This window comes from Sturnus vulgaris, chromosome 1 (genome assembly GCF_052056855.1).
Source record: "Sturnus vulgaris isolate bStuVul1 chromosome 1, bStuVul1.hap1, whole genome shotgun sequence".
In the NCBI taxonomy this organism is placed as follows: Eukaryota; Metazoa; Chordata; class Aves; order Passeriformes; family Sturnidae; genus Sturnus; species Sturnus vulgaris.
Window position 1 is genome coordinate 14,022,933 of NC_142243.1, and position 13,073 is coordinate 14,036,005.

The 13,073-nt window shown below is 39.2% G+C and overlaps 1 protein-coding gene across 4 annotated transcripts in view; it reads left to right on the top strand.

Annotated features, from left to right (window-relative positions):
* The window catches only part of NRP1 (neuropilin 1), a 111,018-nt gene that overhangs the window by 4,396 nt on the left and 93,549 nt on the right, over window positions 1-13,073 (top strand). The gene's annotated exons all lie outside the window — the stretch shown is intronic.

Here is a 13,073-nt window from a genome sequence, read left to right on the forward strand (position 1 = left end):
CCTGAGCTGCGCCCGCCCGGCGCGCTGCGAGCGGCTGGCGGTGGCGATGCGCGGAGTGCGGGCGCGGTTGTGGTGCTGCGCCGTTTGCTCGCCCGCTTCCTTTTGTGAGCCTCTTGTTTGAGTTTGAAAAAGGAGCTCCCTTTGTACCTTTTGCTCCTTTTGTACCTCCACGACTACAAATAGTCCATGGCAGAGACAGGCCATTTATAAATTGCCAAGTCTTCCTAACGCAGATAGTCTGGCATTTACCCTCACCCTTCAAGGGGTGGTGGACTGCAGAACTAGTAGTTGTATCTCCTTCTTTCTCCCTTTGCTGCTGATTTATAGCCAGTAGCTTTTCTTTCCCCTCCTCCTAATCTCCTGTAGTGCCCTGAGAGGAGGAAGGAGGGAGCTGAGTCTCCCTTTGTCCCCTGTCCTCGCATTCCCTTTGACCACCCGTTCCAAAAGTGAGAAGGACAATCGGAACCTCCCAGAAGCTGTTCTCCACTTTTCCCCAAATCTGTAAACCTCACAGCTTGTGCAAGGCAACATATGGTCAGATCATTTCATCATTTCCCTCTTCAATATGCCCTCTGAATTCAGCTTGCTTGTTGCATGAAGAAAATATTTTAGTGATTCATTATTTAAATATTTCTGGAGTATCATAGTTACTTAAATATTTCTTGTGTATCATAAATTTTTATCCCCTGCTGATAACTGCAAGAGAGTTGCTGTTCATTAATGTTACCAGTCAAAATTTTCTCTGCGTGACAGAAAGATTAAACTCAATAGCCAGTGGTGTTTGGTTTTTCATGGGAATATACAGGATTTGGTCCCATAAAATGATGCTCAGTTCATCAGGAGTGGTTGTGATAGACGATGAGATGAGTGTTTGACTTCAGGAAAGAGAGCAACTGTATTCAAGGACTTAATTTTTATGATGCATGTCTTTGTCCTATTATTTAATAAATTGATTACTTAGATCAAAAATATTGTTTTATCTTAAAATGAAGTTTTTTATGGTGCATTGTGGTGCTTAGTTGCTTTTTTGTGGTAGTTTATTACCACTTATAGATCAGCATTTCAGTGCCATATTTGAGTGATAATGCAGGAAAACCCTGTGCTCATAAAACCAAACTTTGCGAAAATGAGTTTTTACTGTGGTGTTGGAGCTGCAGCTCATATTCACACCATATGTTCACACACTGACTTCCCATTCTTTAATTTTTAATGTCTTGTACTCAGGCAATGGTTCACTTCTGTGTCTTCTTGATCCAGGTTTTGCTTTCATTCTGTGGAACGCTGCTAATGCTTTAAAATATTTGTCAATCTTTGCCTCTTAGAGAGAAATTAGGAAATTAAATCAAGCACATTTCAGTGTCAAATCCTTTTTCTCCCTTGCTAGAATGCATGTTTTTCCAACTCTGTAAAACCAACATGGTCTTTGGCAGCAGTAAAATGGTGTACAGCATACAATTATTTGAAGAACAAGTAATCTTTGTGGCACAGTGTTGTGCTAAACAGTGCTAGACTGAGCTGAACTGGGTCCAGGGAAGGGATTGACTCCCTCCCTCTGTTGCTTCCTTCTCAGTGTTCATTGTCCACTCCCCCTGCTGCATTATTTCTGCCCCTGAAATGGAGCCCAAAGCAGTAATGAGATGGTAGTGGGTGGAAGGAAGTCTCTCAACAGGGTTGTTTGCATTGTCTTTGCAGTGTATGATGGTGATGACTTTACCATTATTTTGTCTGTGCTGAAACACTAATTTTCTAGGCTATGCTAAATTACTCAGCTGCTACTTCATTTGTATTGAAAATTGCTCTTTTTAACTTGAGCGGGATTGTATTTGAGGAAAAAAAAAAAAACAAAACAAAAGAAAAAAACCTTAGGACCAGAACAATTATTTCTGCAACAGGAATTTGTCAACAATCTCCATGATCTGAAATTTCAGCATCTACTTACAAAATTTGCATTCCTTGTACTGAATATTGACTACAACAGGAGATTAACGCAATAAATGTATCGCAAGATTTTTCTGTTTTCCAACTAAGTATATTTTTGTTTTTCTAATATGCTTAGCTTATTAGAAACTCAGTCTGCAATCTAGAAATGTGTAATTTAGGTTACACTCTAGTTTATTGAAAGGTTTAGCACTGGAAATTAATAACCACTTAAATACGAAATGCAGATAGAAAATGAGAGATAAGGGAATTCATGTCTGGGAACAAAAAATGTCCCATACAATTAGAGTAGACTAGAGAAGATTAGCTTGCTGGCCTAGCTCCCAAAATCCTCTTTATAATGCTGTTCATTGCAACTTGGACCTTAGTTAGCATTGAAAACAACTTTAATAACAGGGACCCCCAGAGCACAGGAAGGGAAACATTTTGGAAAGGTTACCTTCTTGTTCCATAGTGCCAACAAGAAAATCAAGAGGCTTTACCTAACTTTAAAAAATATTGCTCTATATAGAGGGCTAGATGTATTGAAATGTAAAACTGGTGAAAGGTTGATTCTCTGAGGAGAATCAAAAGCAGCATATTTAAGCATTGGCTGTTACTGAAGCTGTTCCCTGTTAGTTTCTTTATATGTTAGGGCTTGGAATTAATTTAAGGATATGCCCTTGATTTACCTACTTATTATGCTATGCTTTAATGAATAAGTATTTCTCAAATGACTGCTAATAAAATTCATATATGTATGTTTTTCTGACAATCAGAACCATTTGAGTTGTTTTAAATTTCAAGTAAACATGGTGAAAATTCCATATTCTCTGGAAGCATTCCAAAGGACTCAACTTTCACAGTTTTGAAGAATAAAGATACGCGAATAATTAAAAATGTGTTCACACAAGCTAGGTTCATCTAATAAACAGTCTTCTAGACAGGACTACTGCACCAGCATTACTTAAATTCTGAATTTCGACAGGAAGTACACAAACACGTCGACCACAGATCGTTATCAAATACACCTATAATGAAAAAACTCAGAGTCTCTTTTTAACATTTAATTGTGATGAGTGTTATGCCTCCTCTTCAGGAAGCCAAGAAAAAGAAATTTTTGTACTTTAGGAGAAAAGTAGTTTTTGTTTGCTATTTTGCCTTTTCTCAAGCAAGTCCCAATAATAAGCATGCATTCTTGGAGTCAGGAACACAGTTAAAATGAATAGAAGAGACAAAACATATGGCCACATATTAGTTAAAATGCTCCAGTGTTTGCTGCATGTGGTAAATGCTTTTCAGCACTTAGTGCAAGCTGTACAAATCTCGTGTTGCTGAAGTATCCTACTGTGTAAATGTAGCCATCTTGGATCTAGTAAAACTTTATACCTAGATAATAAACAAGAATGTCACTGATACAGTACTTTGAATTTATGGAACTTTTCCGGTTTCCCAGCAATGCACACTATCAGCATGATAATTTATAATGGTTTGTGACAAATGTTGCTGAGCAAAGAGGTGTGTGGTTACATTCAGATCAGATGTCATTATCTAGGGAGCAATAAAAATTTCACAGACACTAGGTTAAAAACATTAAGAAAATGAATGTGAAGCTTCAGAAGAAAAGGGCTTAAGAAAGGTGGAGGGTTGGGTAGAGAAAGCCCAACAGTGGTTTCCTTACTGACAAATTATTAACTTTGTTGCCAGACTTGACTGTATGATTTTACAAGGTTTTCATAGATATGCCACACAGCACTATTGTTTTAAAGGCCATCATTTATAGATGTAGAAAATAAATATCATTCTTGCTTAACGCTTGTGGATTATATACAACAGTTCTGTCAAATCTCTCCAAATGGAAAAATTGCCCATTTTGGAAACATTCAAGTTATAGGAGAGATGTCATAGATAATTACTCTTCATGTTGCATTTACTAGGGATTAGTTACATGGATGAGAGTAGAGCTGTATAGAAATTGTGGTCAGTTATAGAATACAGAGCAAAAAATATGTGTTTGTTTACATGGAAGAAAATGGCTCATCCAGATCCTTGGGTAAGGAAGAAAGCATAGGTATTCAGACCTACAGAGTCCAAGTATAGCTCCACATAACTCCCATAGACCTTAATGATGTTAGAAATTCATCCATCCATTTTATTTCTAAATAATGTCAATGGATTTATGCTACAAATCTGTAGGTATAACAAACTCAGGCTGGTAAAGTAAACAGGAGAAAGCGAAGGCATGGCTCAGCCTTTCTTTAGTTTCTGCATAGTTTAAGCTTTCATTTGCTTTTGTCTAAATCCTGGTTCCTGTTCGTCCATGCAGCGAGGTCTGCTTTGTGCTGGGCTCGTGCCTCGTGTCTGTTCCTTTTGTTCAAGGGCAGCTGAAGCCCTTTGGGTTAGGCTGATGGGAGTGCCCATGTTCTTGCTGCTTACTGCAGAACCACCCATGAACGATCCTGCTGGGCTGCCCACTGAGCCTGTCAGAAGGGTTCTGCCATCAGCTGCACAAAACAGCTGCTTCCTGACTGCCCCAGGTGCACCTGGAGCCTGGACAGCCCTGAGCTGCTCCCACAAACTGCCCCAAGGACATCACAGGGGTGAGGGTGTTCTGGTGCAGCCCCACTGCCCATGGAAATGGGGGAACTTTGCCCTCCACTCCCACAGAGCTGTCTCCCATCATTCTCGATGGCTGTGGAGAAGTGTTCAGCACTGGCCCTGTAGGATGGTAAATGACTGTATCAGTTGTTTGGATAGCAAATGTCAGCCAGAGCTTCCTAATTCCCTCTGCCCAGCCACCATGGGGCTCGGCAGGCAGAGAGTGCCTGGAGCTGACAAGGCAGGGTGAGCAGCAGAGCAGCACAGGAACAGAGTTGTTCAGGGCTGTGGAAGGCAGGGGCTGTGTTTGCACACTGCTGAGCAGAGAGGTCTGAAGGAGCCAAGGCCTCTGAGCTTTCCAACAGAAATATGGCTTGACAGGCTTGGCCCCATCAGCTAAGCATCAGCATCGGCCTTTTAGTGGATTTCAGCAGGACGAGGTATCCAGGAGACATGGGAATTCCTCCTCTTCACTGCTGAAGGCAGCTAGAAGGATGCCCACCCTCCCCTGCTTGCTCTGAACTGAATTCACTAATCCACACGTGTGGAGCCACCCCACGATGGGCTGCACTGCCCCAGGCAGTGACTTGGACCTCTCTCTGTCAAAGCCAGAGTGGGATGTGAGCACCAGCACACTGGGAAGGCCATACCTGGGCTGAAGAGGCAGCATCTGATCCTTTTTGTCTCCCTCAAAAATCCATCCCTCAAGAGCTGTTTGGGGTTACCATGAGATTAATTGGAAGTACTAAAGGGATGAAGGGGACCATCCTTCATTCTATTCCTAAAACAAAAAACAAGTGGTTTTGGCTTAGTTTGAGATGAGTTGTTGCAGTAGGTTTGGGGGTCGTGTGGTATCTCACGTTTCTGGGTGCACTTTGAGGGCATTTCTCTGCTCTATTTAAAGCACCTGAAAGGCTTTCTCAGGGAGCACTCAGCTAGACCCAGACAGCCCTTTGGGAGACCACTGCTGTTTGGTACCCTCCATAAGGCTGCAGGAAAGGTTTCTGTCAAGGAAAGGATTCAGCCCATTCCCTGTGCAGGATCAGGGAAGCAGAAAACACTTGTACCCCCAAAATTTTTCCTTAACTTAAACGTTTTGCATTATGAAAATGTGTATAATATTCTCTTTGCCACAAGATTCCTCATGTATTTGCACACACAGATGCAAATATCTAAAGATAAAAATCCTGTTATTTTATTGTAGGGACTAAATGAGAGTTAAAAGAAGTTGGAAATTATATGATTTTTCTGATTATACAGTGTAATGAAACAATTTCTTTGTTTTTTATGCAAGTAGTTAACTCTTGTGAAAGTCTCTATTGTCAAATTGTTTAACAATTTGTTCTTTTAGAGTAGTGGTTTGAGTTTGAGTTTTCTCCAGAAAAGGTATTAGGAAATCCATGACCAAACTGCCTGGTCACAGCTAGAGAGTCTGTGTTGGCCTGTGTTCAGGGCTGAGGGGTGGGATGCCGAGCCCAGTGTTGCACTCTGTATGGGTGCATCCCTGTCACAGGAAAGTCTTGACTTGGGTGTCTGTACAGTAGCACATTAAAACTAAAAAACCAGTCATATATGGATGTTTCTATTACTCTGAACACTTAACTGTGAGGAGAATTCTCTCTAGATGTGCTACAACCAGATGCCCTTCAGACAGGAAAAATTTGAGGGTCAAATATGGATTCCCTTAAGCCTAATCCTTCATCCTTTCTGCGGACAGAGATAAACAAAATCAGAACAAAGGTCTAAGTCCTTTCTAAATTGAAACCCAGAGTTGTTGGAATTAGCTCCATGAAACTCTCAATATGTTTTCAGTCAACCCCACACTGTCTTCCCTGCTCCCTCCTCTCCTGTGCTAATCTAATTGAAACAAAAACCTCTGTGTTTCTGTTAGTTTCTTAGTTTCTTAATTATAGTTTATTGCAAGGTATAATATTGGATTGTAATTTGATAATTACGATGTAGAGATCTTTTTACAGCTAATGCAAAACCAAATTAAATTATTTTCTTTAGTAGTATTTCCAAAGAATAAAATTGTGTCTGAAACCTGGATATACATGCACTCATATGTATATGTCTAGGCTTATATATCACCCAAACTGCTTGGATATAGGCATATGCTATGTGCACCTCTTTAGGGCTGTGTATATGTACATGTATTTATGTCTATGTTATAGATTTCTTAGTTTATGTAGAAGTTCCTAAACTAAATCTACTAATTAAAGTGCTAATACCCATCTTAAGGCTGATAATTAGGTATGAAGAGAAAAAGAGATGGGATTAGTTCAGATCATGTTCCAAATGCCTCTTAATTGGGTGTTTGTAATCAATCCTGATTGCAAGAGGCAGTGGTTTGGCAGAATAAAGAATGAAAAAGGCTTAGCCCTACTATTTCCCTGTTAGTTGACTTGGCTGTAGTATCTTAGGACAGGTTCCAGTGTCAAATAAGGTAATTTTGTCAGCCTAAGCAATCCTTATAAAACATTTAGAAAATCTTTTCTAATGATATTTTTTTCAAGCTAGTAACTCTCTCAAGCTGGAGAGCTATTTTTATCCATGATCTTAAAAATTGTTTTCAAGTGAACCACAGGAAAGACTTTTTGTTCTCCTGGCCTCTATCCACCACTGACTTCGGAAATCATGTCTGAGTTCACTGTGGGTTTTTCATTGCATTGACCTTGGTACTTTTCTCACCAAGCCACAGTTTTCCATCATAAAACCACACAGCTTGGTATAATGATTATTTCTTTATCCTGAGTAACCAAACAATTTTTTAAACAGGGTGACAGATTTCCCTCTTGCACTGTGGGAAGCAAGCACCTGGCCATTTCCAAATAGACTTTTAATGAACTTCCTGAAGGAGATTTGAGAGAAGTTTAATAAGTCACCTGCCAACTTTTTGGGAGCATAGGTCATTTGCTTTTCTGTAGGAATTCACAAAAATGTGAGAATAACCCCCTTCCCAAGTCCTAAACTTCCATGGAGGAAATTGATTTTCATGGGTAATATCAAAGGTTTTTTTAAAGTGTAACCTCAAAAATCAAATTTCTGATTGTTTCTCACACATAAGGTACTGTGAAACACTGTGATCCACAGAGCTGGTTATGAACTGTGTGAACTTTGTAATAATTTATTTAAACATGATCAGATTGTGCATATTTAGACTCATCTTGCAGGTTAATCTCATTACAAGTATTTTATGTAATGCTATAAAATGAAGAATTTAGATGCCTCAAAAGGTCCTTTGAGAAAATATCTCCATATTTGGAAGAGACACCCATTTAATGTGATGATTTCTTCCAGAAGAAACTATGCACATCCCAGAAGCACAACAACCAGCTGTTGTTCAGGAGAAACTGGGCAGTGGTGTGCTGCCTTCCACGCTGACGTGGAGTTGCATGTCCCATGCCTCCCTTAAATACAGAATTCTGAGCCTCACTCCGAGTGAGAGCCTGGGGTAATCCCTCCCCTACACTCTCAGCACTGGGGCCCTGTTGCACTTTTGTGCTCTGGGCTACTGTGTCCCCACCAGGAGACAGAGCCCATCAGAGCTGAGGTGTGGGAGTGGGATTGGAGCAGCCCACTGCAGGAGGGGCAGGACTGAGCTCACATCTCAGCCCTGTGCTGCAGCCATTTTTTGAAAAAAATTCACTGGTAGTCCTTTTTATCTTTTTTTTTTTTCTTACAACACTCCTTATTAAATTGAAAGTCGGTAACCTAAAGAAAACTAGAGGTCTGTTCACACCAGAGTGATTATTCTGCCTCAAGCTTTGAGAAATGCTCCCTCAAAGCCAAAGTTTTACTCATTCACATAAACAGTCACACTGAAGTCAATTAAAACAACAGACTCACTTGAGCAGGGCTAATGAGTAGGACATACATTTCTGGCACTATACAAATTAATAATTACTTTTTTATAACAGTGGTTTTCAGATGTTTGCAGAGTAATTTACAGTACAGTAGAAGATTCAGCCTCATACTTAATAGATCACCATAAATAGGTTATTAGTTCTTCTCCAGCTCTTAGCTCTTGCTAGTGAATATTTGGGACAAGTTACTAAGTGCATGAGTAAGAATCAAAGTTTGCCTTCTTGTGCCAGTCTGTCATTAAGGCAGACAACTTCTACTGACTTTCTTCTGATGTATTCATCTGTAACAAGGAAAGCAGATCAGCAGTCTAGAAAAGGTTTAGCTTGATCACTCTGTAAAAACACAGGCTACACTGCCTATTTCCATAGTGATCACACCGCTTTGCCAGATGCAAAATGAGAGGCTTACATCCCTCATGCTAAAAGCCCTTCTTAGAGGAAATCCTAGGCTGTTGCTTCATTTGAGTAGCTTTAGCTAAGTCTAGAAAAATATGCAAAGGTAGCTCTTAAATAAAAACTCTCTTTATTTTCATGTTTCAAAGTCATCTCCATAATCTGTTTTGGAGACAGAGGCATAAGATATATTAACATGGAAGGCATATGTTCTGATTGCTGAGTATTTTTTGACATTCCCAGAAAACCCCTGGGACTTTGTGTCACAGTTCTGTAAACTTTATCTATTTGTATATTCATATCTGGGCCTAAATCCAAAACTTCTTTACATGCATTACAGCAGACAGTTTAGGTTCATCTCCTTGTGTTCCAGATGGCAAGCAGTTAAATCAGGTACACATTTTAACCACTGCACATAGTCTAATGCTCTAATGCATTTCAAAAGTTTTCCAATGTGTTCTTATAGCACATAGACTATAAAATGTATGTATATAAAATAGATACAGGACTACATTGAACTGTGAAGCAAGTGAAGATAGCTCCACTGATGTCAGTAGAGCTGCACCTGCAATAGCTCAAACACAAAATACCAGAAGTATATCGTATTATGTTCCTTACTGGTTTCCATTTTCATTTATTCTCCACAGCTACACTAGATGATGGCCTTCCAACAGTATAATAGTCATCTTTATCTCATTTCTCTGACATAATTTTCAAGCTCCTTATTACTCTTGAACAGTGTAGCTAATAGTGCCCAAATTGCTTCTCATTCTTTTCATTATAGTAAGTCATTATTCAAGAAACTAGTGCTGTTCAGCCTTTCCCACACAAGTAACTCCCCCCCAAACTAAACTTAGAACTTACCTCCAAGCTCCACTCTGACATTTACTAATTAGACTCCTTCTACTGGCTATTACATTTATACTTTGCACATTTTTACACTCTATTTAATAACTGTACCTGTGTACTCCTTGGAATTTTAATCTTTGTCCTCTAAGTCAAGTCTGCATGTACTGATTTTTGCACCAATTAAATTATTTCAATTAAGGTTTTGTTTTTGTATAGTTAAAACAATTCAGCATGCACTAGGGAATACATATATTCTAGTATAAAGATGTCAGTACTTTTGCAGAATAAACCTTGCTAATGTCAGCAGTTTGCAGCAAAGACTGTACTGGTTTATCCATAAAGATTTCTAAACTAGTGAAGCTTAGTGCCTGTAAAAAACAATGTATAGACCTACTTCTGTGTGACATAACTAGTCACCAAGGCTAGTAGAGGATTTGGGATCCTGTATTAGCTAAATTTGTCAGCAAAAGTTAATTGGATTGCCTTTCTGTTTGCAAGCTGCAAATTGCAATATAGACAAAGATATGCATATTGGGGGCCTTCCTGACACATCCATTTTCTCACAGCTTTTAGTCCTCAAACAAAAGCTTAGCCAAAGTGTATAAGCTAAGCAGCTCCTCTGCCTGCTGTAACTTATGCTTTCCAGGAAGATTTTTTTTGAGCTTGTGTTACTAGGCAGCTACATAAATTACTCTGGAGTGACCTTCAAGCACCTCACTTACTCCATGGAAATTATCCATATGCACACTTTCACCCTGTGATCTTCTATATGACATGCAAGTTTCTTACTTATTCCTCCCCCATACCTGAAATTACAAAGTAAAAACATGCTCATAGGTGTAACCACAACTCATCTGATGCTCTGAAATCAAACTCTCAGTACTCTGAAAATAAATATCTGATTACCAGGTAACTTTTGCATGTCCCCATATACTCACATAGAAAAGAAAATAAATCCTTCCTTTCAACATCCCAGCTTCAGCTCTTTCTCGTCTGAGAGATACCAGATAATTTTGGTTTAAATATGTAAAGAAAGCAAGCTGTTTTTCAAGGACTATATTCCTAATTTATTTAAAGATCATTCTACTGAACTTAGTAGAACCCCAGTGATTTATATCAGCTGACTGAGGAGCTGACTCCACACTTCCACAGCTCCCTAGAAATTCTCAGAAGAAAGGTCAGTATTGTAGCTGAACAAATGTTAACTCAGAGTGAAGTCAGTTAAAGTTTTGCCATTCTTCAGGATTACACTTTAATACTTAGGCAGAATTGGTAGGAGCTTCTCAAAAGTAGATTAAATAAAGACCAAAGTAATTCTGTATGTGTACAAAACTCACTTTTCACTAACATCTTTAAAGAAATGCACAGGATCGGGTGCTGTGACTCTTTACAGTGTGAACTCTCTCCTATTGCTTGATCTTGGGACAGTCAATCATCATCTTTGTGCCTCTGTTTCCTTAGAGAGCATAATATTTCTCTGGTTTTCAAATATCTGAGGATGTGCTTATTAGTGTTTGCAAAACCCTTGAGACTGCTGGTGAAAATGTAGAGCAGTATAATAGTAATTTGCCATTGTTTTGTGCTGTTCATCTTCTAGCTGTTAATTTTTTTTTAACAATATACTGCTATGTAAAAATGCATGTGGCAATCTTCTGATGTTAGAGAGAAGTGTTATCCAAACAAAAATAAAGAATAGGGCTCATGCTCACAAGAGACACATTATCCGTGATGAGGAGAATCTGTAACAGACATGGCACTAAGTCAAAACTGTGCAGCAAACAGCATCCAAACGCAAGCAATTTCAGATGTGTGCATATTGCCAGTACAAAACCAGGCCATTCTGCAAATGCAGAGCCCCCCAAGGAGCAGTGAACCTCGCAGCAGCAGCACTAATGGCTGTCTTCTCATGTGCAGCGGGGAAAAGCAGCACTTTAGAGCTGCCTTGGGCAGCTGTTAAGTTATTCATTCTTAACTTACTTCTATAAAGCTGTTATTGGGTGGAAGCAGAGGACACAAAATATTTTGGACCTCTTCTGTCTACTATGGGGGGAGCATTCCCCATTCTTGCACATAAGGTGAAATTCTGACTTCCTCCAAGTCAATGACAAAATTTCTCCCCAGTCTTGCTTGGACTGAAAAAAATTATTTTAGGCCCCAGAAAACCCTTTTTCCTTTTTTGAAGAGCACTTTAGTGATGCCAGTGTCTCTGGTAGGATTTTTCTCTGTTTGGACTTTATTTTCCTTTCAATTAGCACTACTCAAAGGCATTTGTACTGCCAGAACAATAATGAAATAAAATAAAAAAATAACCAACAACAAACAAAGCCAAAAAACACCCCACAACCATTTTCTGTTGGTAGAGTACACATAATGCAGAGAGGTACTGTGCTGGGTCATCTGTCTTGTTTCTTAACCTCCTTTCAGAATATTTTAGGCTGGTTTATGGTTTGCTTGTTGCACCTGATGCCTTGTCTTTCCTGATCTCCTCTCTACAGGTGATGTGAAAACTCAGACTCTCCTCAGTAAAACACGGCAGTTTCCTTTATCAATTTTGTATGCTCCAAATTTTTAGACATCATAAGTCAGGCCCCAAAAATTGTGAAACTTTATAAAAATCCTCAAAATATCTCAAAAACTACTGCTGGTTTCTGTTTCATTTTTTATCAAGTATATTTTGGGTGCTTTCCTCTGCCATAAATGAGAAGTTTGGCAATACCATGATATCAATAGCTGATGCTTTAAAATATGCAACCAAATTTCATGCTACTCATGCTAAAAGTAATGAGAGTTGGTAATGTTAGATTCTTGCTAAAGTCACAACTTTCTGATGCTGTTTCTGTTCTCAGTCATAGCCCTGAAACTCCCACTGAAGGGAAGATTTATAGAAGAAAAATAGAACCAAAAGGAAATGGAAGTGTTAATTTATATTGATTTCACTGCATGACTATGTTTCTTCACCCCTCACAATATGATCAAAATTTGCAGAAATCAAAATTCATCCCAGAAAAAAATACATCTGAGTTGACCATCCTTTTCTCTGAGAACACATGAAATAGCATTAGAGGTTGAATCATTATGGTGGCTACATATTTGCTTGGCTTCGAAGTCAAGATTACACCAATGAGAAGAAATTTGATCGAAAGCCATTAAATACCATGACTTTTGGCTCAGGAGGAACCTGATCTGCAAATTGCTGGCATGGTTGGTACAAAGATCACGCTGGCTGCTTCAGGATCCTATCCCTGTGCCACAGCTGTCTTCTGCCAGTCCTGCTTTAGATAAATGAGGTGGACTGACACAGAAGAAACTTGCTTATGCCACGTTCTTTTATGTGTTGTGCACACTTATATTTGCAGGGGATTGTTCTCATTCAGATATTACACAAAAATATGGTGCAAAGTAGCTAACACACATTAAGGGGCCCATCCTGCACTTAACTATACCATTTTT